This window comes from Lithobates pipiens, unplaced genomic scaffold (genome assembly GCF_037356315.1).
Source record: "Lithobates pipiens isolate NorthernLeopardFrog02 unplaced genomic scaffold, aLitPip1_a1.2 Scaffold_28, whole genome shotgun sequence".
Taxonomy (NCBI): domain Eukaryota; kingdom Metazoa; phylum Chordata; class Amphibia; order Anura; family Ranidae; genus Lithobates; species Lithobates pipiens.
In genome coordinates, this window is record NW_027507789.1 from 145833937 (window position 1) to 145845716 (window position 11780).

Here is an 11780-nt window from a genome sequence, read left to right on the forward strand (position 1 = left end):
CACTGCTCTACTGACACCGTCCTCTGCTCTACTGACACCTTTTACTGGTCTACTGACACTGTCCACTGCCCTACCAATACCATTTACTGCTCTACTGACACTGTATACTGCCCTACTGACACCATTTACTGCTCTACTGACACTGTCCACTGCTCTACTGACACTATTTACTGCCTTACTGACACCGTACACTGCCCTACTGACACCATTTACTGCTCTACTGACACTGTCCACTGCCTCTACTGACACTGTCCACTGCCCTACTGACACTGTCCACTGCCCTAATGACACTGTCCACTGCTCTACTGACACTGTCCACTGCTCTACTGACACTGTCCACTGCCCTACTGACACTGTCCACTGCCCTAATGACACTGTCCACTGCTCTACTGACACTTTCTACTGCCCTAATGACACTGTCCACTGCTCTACTGGCACTGTCCACTGCTCTACTGACACTGTCCACTGCTCTACTGACACTGTCCACTCACCTAATGGCACTGTCCACTGCTCTACTGACACCATTTACTGCCCTACTGACACTGTCCACTGCTCTACTGACATCGTTTACTGCTCTACTGACACCATTTACTGCTCTACTGACACTGTACACTGCCCTACTGACACCATTTACTGCTCTACTGACACTGTCCACTGCCCTACTGACACCATTTACTGCTCTACTGACACTGCCCACTGCTCTACTGACAATGTCCACTGCCCTACTGACAAAATTTACTGCTCTACTGACACTGTCCACTGCCCTACTGACACCGTCCACTGCTCTACTGTCACTTTCTACTGCCCTAATGACACTGTCCACTGCTCTACTGGCACTGTCCACTGCTCTACTGACACTGTCCACACCCCTAATGACACTGTCCACTGCTCTACTGACACTGCCCACTGCCCTACTGACACTGTCTACTGCACTACTGACACCATTTACTGCTCTACTGACACTGTCCACTGCCCTACTGACACAATTTACTGCTCTACTGACACTGCACACTGCCCTACTGACACCATTTACTGCTCTACTGACACTGCCCACTGCTCTACCAACACCATTTACTGCTCTACTGACACTGTCCACTGCTCTACTGACACTTTCTACTGCCCTAATGACACTGTCCACTGCTCTACTGGCACTGTCCACTGCTCTACTGACACTGTCCACTCCCCTAATGACACTGTCCACTGCTCTACTGACAGCATTTACTGCTCTACTGACACCATTTACTGCTCTACTGACACTGTACACTGCCCTACTGACACCATTTACTGCTCTACTGACACTGTCCAGTGCCCTACTGACACCATTTACTGCTCTACTGACACTGCCCACTGCTCTACTGACACTGCCCACTGCTCTACTGACACTGTCCACTGCTCTACTGACACTATCCACTGCCCTACTGACACCATTTACTGCTCTACTGACACTGTCCACTGCCCTACTGACACCGTCCACTGCCCTACTGACACCGTCCACTGCTCTACTGACACTTTCTACTGCCCTAATGACACTGTCCACTGCTCTACTGGCACTGTCCACTGCTCTACTGACACTGTCCACTGCCCTACTGACACTCTCTACTGCCCTACTGACACCATTTACTGCTCTGACACTGTCCACTGCCCTACTGACACCATTTACTGCTCTACTGACACTGTACACTGCCCTACTGACACCATTTACTGCTCTACTGACACTGTCCACTGCTCTACTGACACTTTCTACTGCCCTAATGACACTGTCCACTGCTCTACTGGCACTGTCCACTGCTCTACTGGCACTGTCCACTCCCCTGATGACACTGTCCACTGCTCTACTGACAGCATTTACTGCCCTACTGACACTGTCCACTGCCCTACTGACACAATTTACTGCCCTACTGACACAATTTACTGCCCTACTGACATCATTTACTGCTCTACTGACACCATTTACTGCTCTAATGACACTGTCCACTGCCCTACTGACACTGTACACTGCCCTACTGACACTGTACACTGCCCTACTGACACCATTTACTGCTCTACTGACACTGTACACTGTCCTACTGACACCATTTACTGCTCTACTGACACTGTCCACTGCCCTAATGACACTGTCCACTGCCCTAATGACACTGTCCACTACCCTACTGACACTGTCCACTACCCTACTGACACTGTCCACTACCCTACTGACACTGTCCACTGCTCTACTGACACCATTTTCTGCCCTACTGACACCGTCCTCTGCTCTACTGACACCATTTACTGCTCTACTGACACTGTCCACTGCCCTACCGATACCATTTACTGCTCTACTGACACTGTATACTGCCCTACTGACACCATTTACTGCCCTACTGACACCATTTACTGCCTTACTGACACCATTTACTGCTCTACTGACACTGTACACTGCCCTACTGACACCATTTACTGCTCTACTGACACTGTCCCCTGCCCTACTGACACCATTTACTGCTCTACTGACACTGTCCACTCCCCTAATGACACTGTCCACTGCTCTACTGACACCATTTACTGCTCTACTGACACCATTTACTGCTCTACTGACACTGTCCACTGCCCTACTGACACTGTCCACTGCCCTACTGACACCATTTACTGCTCTACTGACACTGTGCACTGCCCTACTGACACTGACAACTGCTCTACCGACACCATTTACTGCTCTACTGACACTGTCCACTGCTCTACTGACACTGTTCACTGCCCTACTGACACCATTTACTGCTCTACTGACACTGTCCACTGCCCTAATGACACTGTCCACTGCTCTACTGACACTGTCCACTGCTCTACTGACACTGTCCACTGCTCTACTGACACTGTCCTCTGCTCTACTGACACCATTTACTGCCCTACTGACACCATTTACTGCCTTACTGACACCATTTACTGCTCTACTGACACGGTACACTGCCCTACTGACACCATTTACTGCTCTACTGACACTGTCCACTGCCCTACTAACACCATTTACCGCTCTACTGACACTGTCCACTGCTCTACTGACACTGTCCACTGCCCTACTGACACCATTTACTGCTCTACTGACACTATCCACTCCCCTGACACTGTCCACTGCTCTACTGACACCATTTACTGCTCTACTGACACCATTTACTGCTCTACTGACACTGTCCACTGCCCTACTGACACTGTACACTGCCCTACTGACACCATTTACTGCTCTACTGACACTGCCCACTGCTCTACCGACACCATTTACTGCTCTACTGACACTGTTCACTGCCCTACTGACACCATTTACTGCCCTACTGACACCATTTACTGCTCTACTGACACTGTCCACTACCCTAATGACACTGTCCGCTGCCCTAATGACACTGTCCACTGCTCTACTGACAGCATTTACTGCTCTACTGACACCATTTACTGCTCTACTGACACTGTACACTGCCCTACTGACACCATTTACTGCTCTACTGACACTGTCCAGTGCCCTACTGACACCATTTACTGCTCTACTGACACTGCCCACTGCTCTACTGACACTGCCCACTGCTCTACTGACACTGTCCACTGCTCTACTGACACTATCCACTGCCCTACTGACACCATTTACTGCTCTACTGACACTGTCCACTGCCCTACTGACACCGTCCACTGCCCTACTGACACCGTCCACTGCTCTACTGACACTTTCTACTGCCCTAATGACACTGTCCACTGCTCTACTGGCACTGTCCACTGCTCTACTGACACTGTCCACTGCCCTACTGACACTCTCTACTGCCCTACTGACACCATTTACTGCTCTGACACTGTCCACTGCCCTACTGACACCATTTACTGCTCTACTGACACTGTACACTGCCCTACTGACACCATTTACTGCTCTACTGACACTGTCCACTGCTCTACTGACACTTTCTACTGCCCTAATGACACTGTCCACTGCTCTACTGGCACTGTCCACTGCTCTACTGGCACTGTCCACTCCCCTGATGACACTGTCCACTGCTCTACTGACAGCATTTACTGCCCTACTGACACTGTCCACTGCCCTACTGACACAATTTACTGCCCTACTGACACAATTTACTGCCCTACTGACATCATTTACTGCTCTACTGACACCATTTACTGCTCTAATGACACTGTCCACTGCCCTACTGACACTGTACACTGCCCTACTGACACTGTACACTGCCCTACTGACACCATTTACTGCTCTACTGACACTGTACACTGGCCTACTGACACCATTTACTGCTCTACTGACACTGTCCACTGCCCTAATGACACTGTCCACTGCCCTAATGACACTGTCCACTACCCTACTGACACTGTCCACTACCCTACTGACACTGTCCACTACCCTACTGACACTGTCCACTACCCTACTGACACTGTCCACTGCTCTACTGACACCATTTTCTGCCCTACTGACACCGTCCTCTGCTCTACTGACACCATTTACTGCTCTACTGACACTGTCCACTGCCCTACCGATACCATTTACTGCTCTACTGACACTGTATACTGCCCTACTGACACCATTTACTGCCCTACTGACACCATTTACTGCCTTACTGACACCATTTACTGCTCTACTGACACTGTACACTGCCCTACTGACACCATTTACTGCTCTACTGACACTGTCCCCTGCCCTACTGACACCATTTACTGCTCTACTGACACTGTCCACTCCCCTAATGACACTGTCCACTGCTCTACTGACACCATTTACTGCTCTACTGACACCATTTACTGCTCTACTGACACTGTCCACTGCCCTACTGACACTGTCCACTGCCCTACTGACACCATTTACTGCTCTACTGACACTGTGCACTGCCCTACTGACACTGACAACTGCTCTACCGACACCATTTACTGCTCTACTGACACTGTCCACTGCTCTACTGACACTGTTCACTGCCCTACTGACACCATTTACTGCTCTACTGACACTGTCCACTGCCCTAATGACACTGTCCACTGCTCTACTGACACTGTCCACTGCTCTACTGACACTGTCCACTGCTCTACTGACACTGTCCTCTGCTCTACTGACACCATTTACTGCCCTACTGACACCATTTACTGCCTTACTGACACCATTTACTGCTCTACTGACACGGTACACTGCCCTACTGACACCATTTACTGCTCTACTGACACTGTCCACTGCTCTACTGACACTGTCCACTGCCCTACTAACACCATTTACCGCTCTACTGACACTGTCCACTGCTCTACTGACACTGTCCACTGCCCTACTGACACCATTTACTGCTCTACTGACACTATCCACTCCCCTGACACTGTCCACTGCTCTACTGACACCATTTACTGCTCTACTGACACCATTTACTGCTCTACTGACACTGTCCACTGCCCTACTGACACTGTACACTGCCCTACTGACACCATTTACTGCTCTACTGACACTGCCCACTGCTCTACCGACACCATTTACTGCTCTACTGACACTGTTCACTGCCCTACTGACACCATTTACTGCCCTACTGACACCATTTACTGCTCTACTGACACTGTCCACTACCCTAATGACACTGTCCGCTGCCCTAATGACACTGTCCACTGCTCTACTGACACTGTCCACTGCTCTACTGACACTGTCCACTGCCCTACTGACACTGTCCACTGCTCTACTGACACCATTTACTGCCCTACTGACACTGTCCTCTGCTCTACTGACACCATTTACTGCTCTACTGACACTGTCCACTGCCCTACTGACACTGTCCACTGCCATACCGATACCATTTACTGCTCTACTGACACTGTATACTGCCCTACTGACACCATTTACTGCCCTACTGACACCATTTACTGCCTTAATGACACCATTTACTGCTCTACTGACACTGTACACTGCCCTACTGACACCATTTACTGCTCTACTGACACTGTCCACTGCCCTACTGACACAATTTACTGCTCTACTGACACTGCCCACTGCTCTACTGACACTGTCCACTTCCCTACTGACACCATTTACTGCTCTACTGACACTGTCCACTGCTCTACTGACACTGTCCACTGCTCTACTGACACTGTCCACTGCCCTAATGACACTGTCCAGTGCTCTACTGACACCATTTACTGCCCTACTGACACTGTCCACTGCCCTGACACTGTCCACTGCTCTACTGACACAGTTTACTGCCCTACTGACACCATTTACTGCTCTACTGACACTGTACACTGCCCTACTGACACCATTTACTGCTCTACTGACACTTTTCACTGCCCTACTGACACCATTTACTGCTCTACTGACACTGTCCACTGCTCTACTGACACTGTACACTGCCCTACTGACACCATTTACTGCTCGACTGACACTGTCCACTGCCCTACTGACACTGTCCACTGCCCTACCGATACCATTTACTGCTCTACTGACACTGTATACTGCCCTACTGACACCATTTACTGCCCTACTGACACCATTTACTGCCTTACTGACACCATTTACTGCTCTACTGACACTGTACACTGCCCTACTGACACCATTTACTGCTCTACTGACACTGTCCACTGCCCTACTGACACCATTTACTGCTCTACTGACACTGCCCACTGCTCTACTGACTCTGTCCACTGCCCTACTGACACCATTTACTGCTCTACTGACACTGTCCACTGCCCTACTGACACTGTCCACTGCCCTACTGACACTGTCCACTGCCCTACTGACACGGTCCACTGCCCTACTGACACTGTCCACTGCTCTACTGGCACTGTCCACTGCTCTACTGGCACTGTCCACTCCCCTGACACTGTCCACTGCTCTACTGACAACATTTACTGCCCTCCTGACACTGTCCACTGCTCTACTGACACCGTTTACTGCCCTACTGACACCATTTACTGCTCTACTGACACTGTCCACTGCCCTAATGACTGTCCATTGCTCTACTGACACTGCCCACTGCCCTACTGACACTGTTCACTGCCCTACTGACACTGTCCACTGCCCTACTGACACTGTCCACTGCCCTACTGACACAATTTACTGCTCTACTGACACCATTTGTTTTGGATCCCAGACAAATCTCTGGCCGAGTTATCTGCACCTGGTCTAATTCAAGTGTCCATGCATGCATGTTTAGAAGAAGTACGCTGACACACACTGTTCAGTGAAAAAGCTTCCTTTATTGTTCTGGGCATATAGCCCCTTTATAGTAGAAGATGACTCATTGTTTGCAAAGCATCATCTTAGGTGTATTCTGTGCTGTCAAGCAGAGATTGGAGGACCCTTATCTAAGGGGTCCTGGCCAGTTTCATCCAGGTTTTCTGCTGATGGCTTGTGGACTCCTGGACTCTCTCCGATGGGAGGGGCGTCTCTAGGTGAGGCATTTTGAGTAAGGAGATTCAGCATATATCTTGACATAATAGAAAATAGTCATTTAATCAAAGTATTAAACAATCCATAACAGTCCCCCCTTGAAATGTCTATTTCCTATTCTGTCCCTAGTAGGTGGTCTAACTCATCTGTCCTCATGTGCCTTGGAACTTTTTTCTTGCTGTACGTTAGACGGTTGATGGCTAGCCCATCACCCCCCTTGCCACAGTCTTTGCACATGTGGAAGTCAGATGCTATCCCTATGGCTAAATGATCTTATAATTTGTAGATATGGGGAGGGACTGTAATGGGGCATAGGGCTTCTTATAGTCCTCATCCTGCTGCATCATCACTGGGGTCGCTTGGTCAACTGTTTGCCTAGGAATTTCTTTACACATGGAATAACATAACATACTATAGTAGCTAGAAATACCAGAATAACTAGTATTACAGTACCTATCCGAGCCAAGGTCTTCTGCCAACCACCCAAACCACTGATCTCTTGGCTGATCTATACCCAAATTCTTCTTCAGCTCTACTGATGGGCTTTCCAACATTTTATGGCCAGGGTGACCTTACCATTCGGACCGGTGTTGTCAGGTATGTATGTATAGCATCTCCCTGTACCTTCTATTATTTTACAAACAACCCCCCTTCTCCACTAAAATCATGTCCAAGGCCATCCTATTCTGAAATGTCATGTAAGATGTGGATGCTAATTGGTCAGCAATCCCCTGCAGGGCATCTCTAGTGTAATTTACAAACCACTGCTGGTTGTAATATATGTCATTTATCCAATCTACATTTTTGTTGACAGTGATTATGGGAATCGAAGACTCAAAACCTGCCTTAACTTGGTCTCGGGCTTTATATTCATTTGGGACCCCTATGGCATCTATATACACATGTGGGTGAAAACTTCCCTCAGGAGCACTCTTCTTAGTGATAGCCACCTGTTGGGCCCTCACCAGATTTAACAGAAAAAGGATATACAATGTAGACATCATGGTGCAGTCAATGTCTTGTCCTCCGGACTTGGGACTTTCTTACAGTGGAAGGGGTGGATTCAAGTGTTTTTCCCAGCCAACGTTACAGATTTGCTTGTGGTCAGCAGCACCCGGAAGGGACCATCATATCTGGGTTCAAGAGAACTTTTTTCCACAAATGTCTTTACCAGCACCCAATCTCCAGGCAGTAGTTGGTGTGTTCCTGTATCTAATTCAGGATCTGGAATGGAAGAAAACACCTGGGCACATATTCGGGTTAATTCTCGTGATAATGCGGTTACATAATTAGTCAACACATCAGACTGCAGTTATAACTGTGGAAAATAACAACCAAGTCTAGGGGCTAAATCAAACAAAATCTCATAAGGGGGTAGGGGAGTGTTCTCCCCTTGGTGTGTATCTGATGCTGAACAGGGCAATGGGCAGGCTGTCCAGCCAATGCATACCAGTCTCTTGGGCCATTTTAATATTCAAGTCTTTAATGTGTCATTCATTCTTTCTACCTTACCGCTACTTTGAGGGTGGTAGGCTGTGTGAAACTACTAAGGTGTACTCAAATCATCCAATCTTTGGCATTTGGATGTGGTCAATTTGTATCCGCTGGAAAGGGTACAAGGGCTTTGCCAGGTGTTTCTGCTACATCTTCTCTGTGCATCCCGGGTTACACTTGGCACAAATGGTGCACGACTTACAGAAGTTGCTAGTCAGTGGAGTGATTCCTGAAGCTACATTCATAAGAGTCTTTGACAGATGGGCAGCTCCATGTGCCCATTGTACCACACCCGAGTACATATTCCTGGGTAAGCAAGGCTTCTTGTTGCACTCGAATAGTCCATCCTTGAGGGTTGTTCCCCTCTGCTTCCAGCTTTCCTTCTCATCAGGACTTGCTGCTTCTTGTAGTTCTTTCAGATAAACTCTGTCCACTGGGACAGTCTGTAGGGCAAGCACGGGGTGGTCTTCTACCACTCTATTTCAACTTCTTGTGGACCGCTGGTTGCCTGTTTGGCAGTTGAATCGGCTAGATGATTGCCTCTGGCTTCCTTCGAGTTCAGTTTGCCGTGTGCTTTTACTTTCAAATTAGCCACTTGGGTTGGGAGAAGTAAGGCGTCCATCAGGTCATTGATAGCTGGACTGTGTTTCACAAGTGCTCCTGCAGCTGTCAGGAATCCTCTGGCCTTCCAGATAACACCAAAGTCATGGGCAACGCTAAAAGCATATCTTGAGTCTGTATGAATGTTGGCTCTTTTTCCCTCTGCCAGTTTATATGCTATAGTGAGTGCTTGCAGCTCTGTCTCCTGTGCAGACATCACCGGTGGTAAGGCTTCAGCTTGTAGAACCGTGTTAGACCTGAATTTATGCAGGGGTATTTCACTCACATTGGGAATATGTGTGGTTTCCAGACGCATTAATTGAAAACAGTCATGGGGTGGCTCCTCTATTCCCCCCTCGGGAAGTGGAAAAAGGGTTGAAGGGTTCAGTGTTTGGCAACTTAAAGTGGAGCTCCACCCTCTTTTTCAAGTCCCCTGCATCCCCTTCTTCTCTGGCCCCTTAAACACATTTGGCATATCATTTTTATTTTTTTTTGAAACTCACAGTTATATCTTTAAAAGTTATCTTGCTTTCTGTTTCCGGCCGCGGCCTGAACACGTCTTCCCCCGTCCTCTATGCCTCCTGGGAGATGTTTTTTATCAATCCCAGAAGGCACTAGGGGCCGCTGGGCTGTAGTATCGCGTGATTTCCAAACCGGAAATGACGCAATACAAGGCGGCGCCGGCCGGCGCCATTTTAAATAAGGGCAACGTGGCCTTTGTTGCCAGTGTTCATATAGCAGCAGCAGCAGCAGCAGCAGCAGAAGCAGCAGCAGCATCCTCCTCCTCCTCCTCGCAGAGAACAAACGCCTGGAGGATAAAGAAAGCAGCTACTGCTCATCGGTAAGTACATCTGTGCTGTGTGCTGTGTGCTGGGAAGGGGAGGGGGAGGGAACGTTTGATTTGCTTTGCTGGTGAGGTGTTTTTTTTTTTTGTCTGTGCTGTGCCATGTGGTGAGGAGGGGACATGTGATGAGAGGTGAGATGTTTGCTTTTGTTCATGGAGATCTGTTATGTGGAGAAGGGTTTGCTTTTGTTCATGGAGATCTGTTAGGTGGAGAAGGGTTTGCTTTTGTTCATGGAGATCTGCTATGTGGAGAGAGGATTGCTTTTGAGATCTGCTGGGGGGGGGGGGGGGTGTGGGGGGTGGGGAGGCTGTGTGTGTGTGTGTATGTGTGTGTGTGTGTTGGGACATGTGATGGGAGGTGTGTGTGTGTGTGTGCGCGCTGTGATGGGAGACGTGTGGTGGGGGGGCATGTGTGTGTGTTTGTTGGGACATGTGATGGGAGACGTGTGTGTGTGTGTTGGGACATGTGATGGGAGACGTGTGTGTGTGTGTGTGTGTTTGTTGGGACATGTGATGGGAGACGTGTGTGTCTGTGTGCGCGCGCTGTGAGGGGGGATGTGTGTGTGTGTGTTGGGACATGTGTGGTGGAGGGACGTGTGTGTTGTGATGGGGGGACATGTGCTGTGTTGTGGGACATTTCCTTTGCTGTGATGGGGTACATGGGACATGTGCGATGCTGTGGGGGGCCATGTGAAATGTGCGGGGGACATGCAAAGTGAGCTGTGCGGTGTGGGGGCATTGGGTTTGGGGGACGTGGGCTGTACTGGGGGACATGGGAGGTATGGGGGGACGTGTGCTGTGCAGGTTGATTTTATATCTCTATACCCCTCTATTCCCACGTCACCCTCATCTGCCCCCTCCCTTTCAACTTGCCCACTACCCCTTATCATAGAATGATGAAATCTAGTCATTAAATGTATTTATTTATTTTCTTGCAGAAGCTGTAGGACTGTAGAAATTCATATTTACTTGGTCTACGCCATTTACAGGTAAGCAATGAACAAAATAATGCAAGTTATTAACAAATGTGTAGATTTTTATTTTTTTATTTTTTCTTTAAATGTCTAATTTTATTTTTTGTTTTATTGTTTTAAATCTCTAGGTTGAAGATCGAATTGATTTTGTGACTTTTGAAACCAAAACACACAAAGACATATAGTACGAAAAGGTTCCCTACTCTAAGCTCAATAATATTTTTAAAGTGTCTCCCCCTCTGTGTGTGTCTCGCTCTCTCTCTCTCTCGCCTGCCCCTCTCTCTCTCTCTCTCTCTCTCGCCTGCCCCCCTCTCTCTCTCTCTCTCTCTCTCTCGCTCTCTCTCTCGCCTGCCTCTCTCTCTCTCTCTCTCGCCTGCCCCTCTCTCTCTCTCTCTCTCTCGCTCCCTCTCTCTCTCTCTCTCTCCTGCCTCTCTCTCTCCTGCCTCTCTCTCTCTCTCTCTCGCCTGCCCTCTCTCTCTCTCTCTCGCCTGCCTCT

The 11780-nt window shown here is 48.8% G+C and overlaps 1 long non-coding RNA gene across 1 annotated transcript in view; it reads right to left on the reverse strand.

The window, feature by feature from the left end:
- Positions 1 to 7159: 7159 nt before the first annotated feature.
- Positions 7160 to 11780, reverse strand: part of LOC143935644 (uncharacterized) — a 30991-nt gene continuing 26370 nt past the window's right edge. The window contains exon 4 of the long non-coding RNA XR_013263567.1: positions 7160 to 9723. This is a non-coding gene — a long non-coding RNA (uncharacterized LOC143935644). The remainder of the gene's footprint in view (positions 9724 to 11780) is intronic.